Genomic DNA, 6000 nt, shown 5'->3' with positions numbered 1-6000 from the left:
CTCTTGACCAGACCCAAGGCCTGTTCTGTCCTCCCTTCCCACACCAGGGCCCGGTTCCTGAAGAGGCCTGCCCTCCTTTGCGTACAGCATGGCTAACCTAATCATATCAGGTCATAATGCTGAAGTGGTAAGTCAGTTACTCCTCTTACTCCTCACAGGTGACATGTTTCTAAAGAGACAGGAATGTTTGAGAGATACTGTGGTTTTTTGCTGCAAGCCCAATGTAGAGATAACACTGGGATCCACCAGGCTTTTGGCATTTTCTTGGAGCATGTCATCTCTATTTTGAGGCTTTACCAGTGGGAAAGAAGTGTTTTCACGGTAAAAGCACCAGATGTGGAGCTGTGATGAGGAGTGGTGGCAGGTGGGCAGTGGGGAAAGATGTTTCATCTTGTAACACAGGAAATCCCCGACCTGGGAGCCACTGAGGACTCTGGTGAGGGCAGCTCATCTTGGAGGTTGTTCTTGCCTCAAAGCCTAGGCTGACTACAAGGCTCCTTCTGCCCCCAGAGCACAATTAGAGAGAACGGAGGGCCCGGGCCCGAAAATAGAGCAGTGCAGGGAGAAGGAAAGTTGGGGACAGCCCTCTCGGACACGATGCTTCCCTTTTAGGAGAAATATTTCTTAATATCCCTTTTACTCTCTGCAAATAGAATTCTTAGATAATATAACCTACCTACACACATTTTTTTAAAAAAATCAATATGATCTCCTACCTATAATATAAAGTATAAATAAAAAGAAAGTAATCATAAATAAAATGTGTTTAAATATGTGATCCTAGGGGCATCTATCTGGGTGGCTCAGTGGTTGAGCATCTGCCTTTGGCTTAGGTAACAACCCTTGGTCCTGGGATCGAGTCCCACATTGGGCTACCTGCAAGGAGGCTGCATCTCCTTCTGCCTATGTCTCTGCCTCTCTCTGTGTGTCTCTCATGAATAAATAAATAAAATCTTTAAAAAAAATACGATCCTAGCACACGAATACACTGGAGGACATAGCAAAGAGCCAGATGCTTGCACCTTCACTTAAAATCATCATGAGCACAACAGCTACAAAGATTGATATAGGTGTGGTTAAAATTGGTGAGTTAATATCAGAATAAATATTGCTGTCAGAAACATCCATTTACAAAATTGTGAACTTTAGGTAAAGTGCTAAACAAAACATAATATCATCTTCCTTTGACTCACAGTTACATTCTAGGCTCAGAGAATTATCTGTAGGATTTTCAAACATCTAGGGCAATTTCCCAAAGTCATATAAGACCCAGAAGAGCTGCTGTAAGGGAGGATTACCTTGTGCATTTCAGGAAGCTCAGCATCCTTGGTCCCCTCCCTAAAATGTCAGTGGTACCCTCCAGTCTGTGACAAACAAAACTGCTTCCATTAATTCCCATAATTCTCCCAGTGGTGTGACCATCACTGAGAATTGATGTCTGGGGAGACCTCAGGAAACTATTTGCAATAAGATCCCATGCCCTAACTCCATGTATGGTATGAATAATTCAGTAGCATCCTGGAAACAGAGGCCCAAAACCTGATAAACAGTACAGGTACATGTTGGTGACATGTTTCCCAAGAAACTAAAACTATGCTTGCCCTTAGACCAAACTATAAAATCAACATAGTAGGATTCAATCAGGGATTTGCTAAGTCATCCTAAAGAGCTAGAAGTACCTAAGACTAGAAATTTAATGCTAACCTAAATAATGGTAGTAATAAATCCAAACAACTTTAGGTAAACTTGATGAAAATCAATTCATCAAACATCAATTCACCGAAAGATAAGTCACTCAGTGACCAATTCCTCAAAAGCCAACATGTTGAAAATTAATTTGCTGAATGATTAATTTACCCCAGACTGCCAAATCTGGTACCTGAAATCTTAGGCCTCTAGATGAGCTCATCAGAGTGATTTCAGTCCAAGCCAGTTTGCTACAGGTGTGTCACTGAGGCTGGCCAACTGCTAGTGAATTTGGCACTTTGGGTCTATGTCATTGTGTAACAAGACGATTTTGTACATTTGAGATCTCATGCAGTGGGCACATCTTCAATGTCAAGGATTTGATAAATAATAAGGTAGGTTTCTCTCTGCAACTATATTTAGCCCATTGTCTTTCCTATTATCCTTAATCATGGCCTTGTGAATAAGTTCAAACAAATATATTGTGCATGTTTCAGATTTCAGACTCCTTTCACTTTAATGTCGTATATGTGGAAGAATGGTTTGCCCTTTAAACACAGTTTTATGCCAGTTTTCCCTTCCCTATTTTTGCTGACTTTATCAGTCTTTTGAACAAAAATTTTTGTCTACTTGTTAATTTTGCGTATCTATAACAAATGCGGAAACTAGAATTTTCTTTTCATGAAATGAGTTCTATATATAACTTTAGGTGTGTGGCCTATAAAATCCAAGTTATGCTTGAAGCCTCAAAACAAGAGAAGGTACGAGGCTGTGCTGCAGAGTGAGCTCACCTGTTAACATATAAAATGCTGTGCAGTGGAGATCTAAAAGTAAAAAACATAAGGCCAACATTCAACCAGGTCAGGCTGACAAACTCTCAGTAAAATTGCCGGCTGAAGCAGCTCCCATGAGCCACACCAAACAGACACTGAGAGTGACGCCGCTTCAGAGACAACTGAAGCAACGTCATACAATCCATCTGCGACAAGCTCCATGAATAGGTAGCAGAAGCAAGGTTTTGGAGAATCAATACTTTGGTAAGTGGTTCACTCTGCAAATTGAGGATTCAGGACCTGACTTTCAGCAAACTGGTATATCGGCTTTTGGAAAGTTGGTTTGCTTCACTTAAGAAGTGATGTTGTGGCGCAGCGGTTTGGCGCCTACCTTTGGCCCACGGCGCGATCCTGGAGACCCGGGATCGAATCCCACATCGGGCTCCCGGTGCATGGAGCCTGCTTCTCCCTCTGCCTGTGTCTCTGCCTCTCTCTCTCTCTGTGACTATCATAAATAAATAAAAATTAAAAAAAAAAAAGTGATGTTATAGGCAGAAGAAAATAAGAGTGACAAAAGCGAGCATGGGGGGAAGCCCTCCCAGCACAGCACATTCACGAAGGTGTCCGTTCTCATTCTGACCTGCGGGTGGATGCTCCTTGGAGACAGCGGCCTCAGGCTAGCTCAGCCGCTGCCAAGAACAGGTGACTCTCCTTGCCAATCCCTCTCTGACTCTGCACTCACCTGGAATGCTTCATGATTATAAATGATCTTCCCCAGTAGATTTCCCCTAGAGAGAGAATTTATAGGTCAAGGGTCGGAGGTACCTAGTCACCTTGGTGGACATAAATCTAAATGTGCATTAATAAAAGGGCATCTCTGTTTTGCCATCTGTATTTTATGAGCTTTGTAAAGTGTGGGTCAAAGCCACTGAGTCTGATCACCCCCAGGACCTTGGTAAGATGAATTTTTCACAGTGTCTGTGAATAATGGCTGGACCCAGGTATGTTCTCGATTCATCCAGGTAGTTCTGCAGCCTTATTGTAAAATAATTATATAGAAATAAATAATTTCTATATTCAGGGAAAACATGGCTGAGGAGGACTCTACATTTAAAAAGTGGACCTAAAGTAATTGCAGAGAGAATAAAATATTTTTATTATATATTTTACATAAAACCCTGATGTAATCATATGCATCCAAAGCCACATTGGCCAGGAGGCTAAGATAGGGTCACATTAGCAGAAATAAACAGTATTTCTCTTCAGTGTGCTACTGTGGGCCTTGCACACACGTTATTTAGGGGGTTCCCATAGAGCTCTTGTGTGCCAGGGAAGAGACCCCTCAGCTCCCCCTGCCACTGCCCTGCCCTGCTTGGCTCCTGTCATCTGGGCCCACTGCCTAGAGAGCTCCTCACGACGTTCACAGCCAGGTGGGCACCAAAGGGCAGCCATCTGCTCTGGGGCCTTGTCCCCCTGTTTCTCCAGCTGGATCTGGATTTGCAGAAGCTCCTCCAGGTCTGCCAGGTGCCAAGACTGGGCTTTCCTTGCTGCTGTCCTCCTCCTGACACTTGTCCTCCTCCTGGCACTACAGGGAGAGTGAGGAGTAGCTCCCTCTTCTCCTTTTCATCGCAGTGGGCTCAGGACCTTGCAGCACTGCCACATGTCTCCAAAGAGTTGCCACAAACATCCGTAGGACTCAACTAAGGCTCATCCTAGGCCCAGCTAGAGGAGCGGTTGACCATCGCTATGCAGAACTGGAAGGTAAACAGGCTCCGTGCATCAGAGAATCAGGAAGTGATGCAGAATCGCCCAAAGAAGACACGTTCCATCAGCATCAGGGTAAAAGGTTGGCTTTACCCCTTGGCTGCCTCTGATCTGTCCTAGCAATCTGGAGAGAGATGGGAGCATTACCATCAAAACCACACTGAAGAACATAGGTCACTTTTATAACCATAAAAAAAAAAAAGGTAGCGTTTTAAACCATCATTGTAATAACAGCATACACTCATTTGTTTAGTTTAATGCTTTAGTTTAATGCTTAGTGAGGTGTGTGCACTGCCACCGGAAGTCCCAAGAACGTGGGTACGGCCACTCTCGATGAATCATTTTGCTGTCTCCATAAAGTCACAAGCGGACAAAACCCTTTAGGTGGTGTTGAGAGATACCCGGTCTAACTGGATCCCACTAAGAGCTGTATCCGATATTCCATCACCCTGAGTGGGCAGGCCAGGTAACGATTTTCCCATCCACCTTCTTTTCCCTGCACCTTTGGAATGGGACCTCAGTGGGGTTTGGGCCTGCCTGGCCCTGCCCAGGTTCCCTTTCCAACCCCTCCCCTCCCTCGTCATGTATCTGAACGATCATGTGCACACACACATGCACACACATGTACACACATTTTGCTCTTGGTCTGGGTGATTTCCAAGACTGCTGATCAACCCTAGTACTGCTTTCTTGATTAATAGTCACTCTCTCCAGGCTTCACCTCCATAAACTTGAAGAATTTTCCCTGGTTCTGCTCTGCTGCTCCAAGAAAGCGGAGAACCTCCGAGCAGCCTGGAATCCCACCTTTCCCATGTCATTTCCAGACGGGATTCATGGAGGACATCTGTGTCCTCCGGGAGGTCTACATTCTTGTTCCGCAGGTACCTCTAATTGACTTCAGCATTCCCTTTCTTGTGAAATCTTTTATTCCATGTGTCTTTCTCTCAGTCTCGCTCTTCTTTCAAACCAAGTGAGAAGAGGGACTCTGCTATTTATGGTTGACCTTATCCTGTGTTTTATAAGGTATGCTAAAGGATTTTCTCCCCACCTCTGCCACGGGGTTTTAAAATTAATTTTGAAAGAGAATGCAATTTCTGAGGCTGTCCTTCCTTGAAGGACATTTTTTATTCTCTCTGCAGAATGCGTACTGAGGATTATTCTATAGAAGAAATTGTTCCTGGACCTCTGTTTTATTTTATTCTTGGTGTTGTTTCGGGGGGGGGGGATAGGTGACCTGGTGACCCAACTAACAGGAAGGCAGTGTCCCCCCTCTCAGGCTGAGGTTACTTTACAACATAATCAGGGTGAGCGGTGGATATCCTGAAATACTGGCGACGCTCTCTACAAAAAACATCCTTCTGCCTCAGGCCAAACCTATTCACCTTTGCGGTTATTCTTGCTCAGTGTCTAGCATTTTGCTTTCAGCTATCATACTTGGTTCCTCAGTGATTAAAAAGAAGACACAGGGCTTGTTTTACACACACACATATACACACAGACTCTGGGAGAAATGTGCCTTCCAGAAGAGTTCCTTTTATTGCTACTCAAGCCTGAACCTCTTCCTTGAGAAGAGAAGGGCAAAAGGAGGGAGGGTGTATGTGCTGTGTGAGTTTGGGCCTGTGTTTCCTCCACCTCAGTGGTGGTCTGCAGTTGGAGTTGGAGAGGGAAGCAGTCAGAGAAGCTGAAAGCCAGCCGCCACAGGATGAGCACTTCCTTTCTCCCAGTTCCATAGCCTGGCTAACACTCCAGCACACGTAGGTAGGAAGCAGAGATGGAC

The 6000-nt window shown here is 44.6% G+C and overlaps 1 long non-coding RNA gene across 1 annotated transcript in view; it reads right to left on the bottom strand.

Annotated features, from left to right (window-relative positions):
* Window positions 1-3599: 3599 nt before the first annotated feature.
* LOC106559032 overlaps window positions 3600-6000 on the bottom strand; it is a 71910-nt gene continuing 69509 nt past the window's right edge. Inside the window, exon 4 of the long non-coding RNA XR_005362149.1 lies at window positions 3600-4347. This is a non-coding gene — a long non-coding RNA (uncharacterized LOC106559032). The remainder of the gene's footprint in view (window positions 4348-6000) is intronic.

Source organism: Canis lupus, chromosome 7 (assembly GCF_011100685.1).
Source record: "Canis lupus familiaris isolate Mischka breed German Shepherd chromosome 7, alternate assembly UU_Cfam_GSD_1.0, whole genome shotgun sequence".
NCBI lineage: Eukaryota > Metazoa > Chordata > Mammalia > Carnivora > Canidae > Canis > Canis lupus.
The sequence above is the reverse complement of the archived record's forward strand: the minus strand, read 5'-3'. Positions and strand labels throughout refer to the sequence as shown.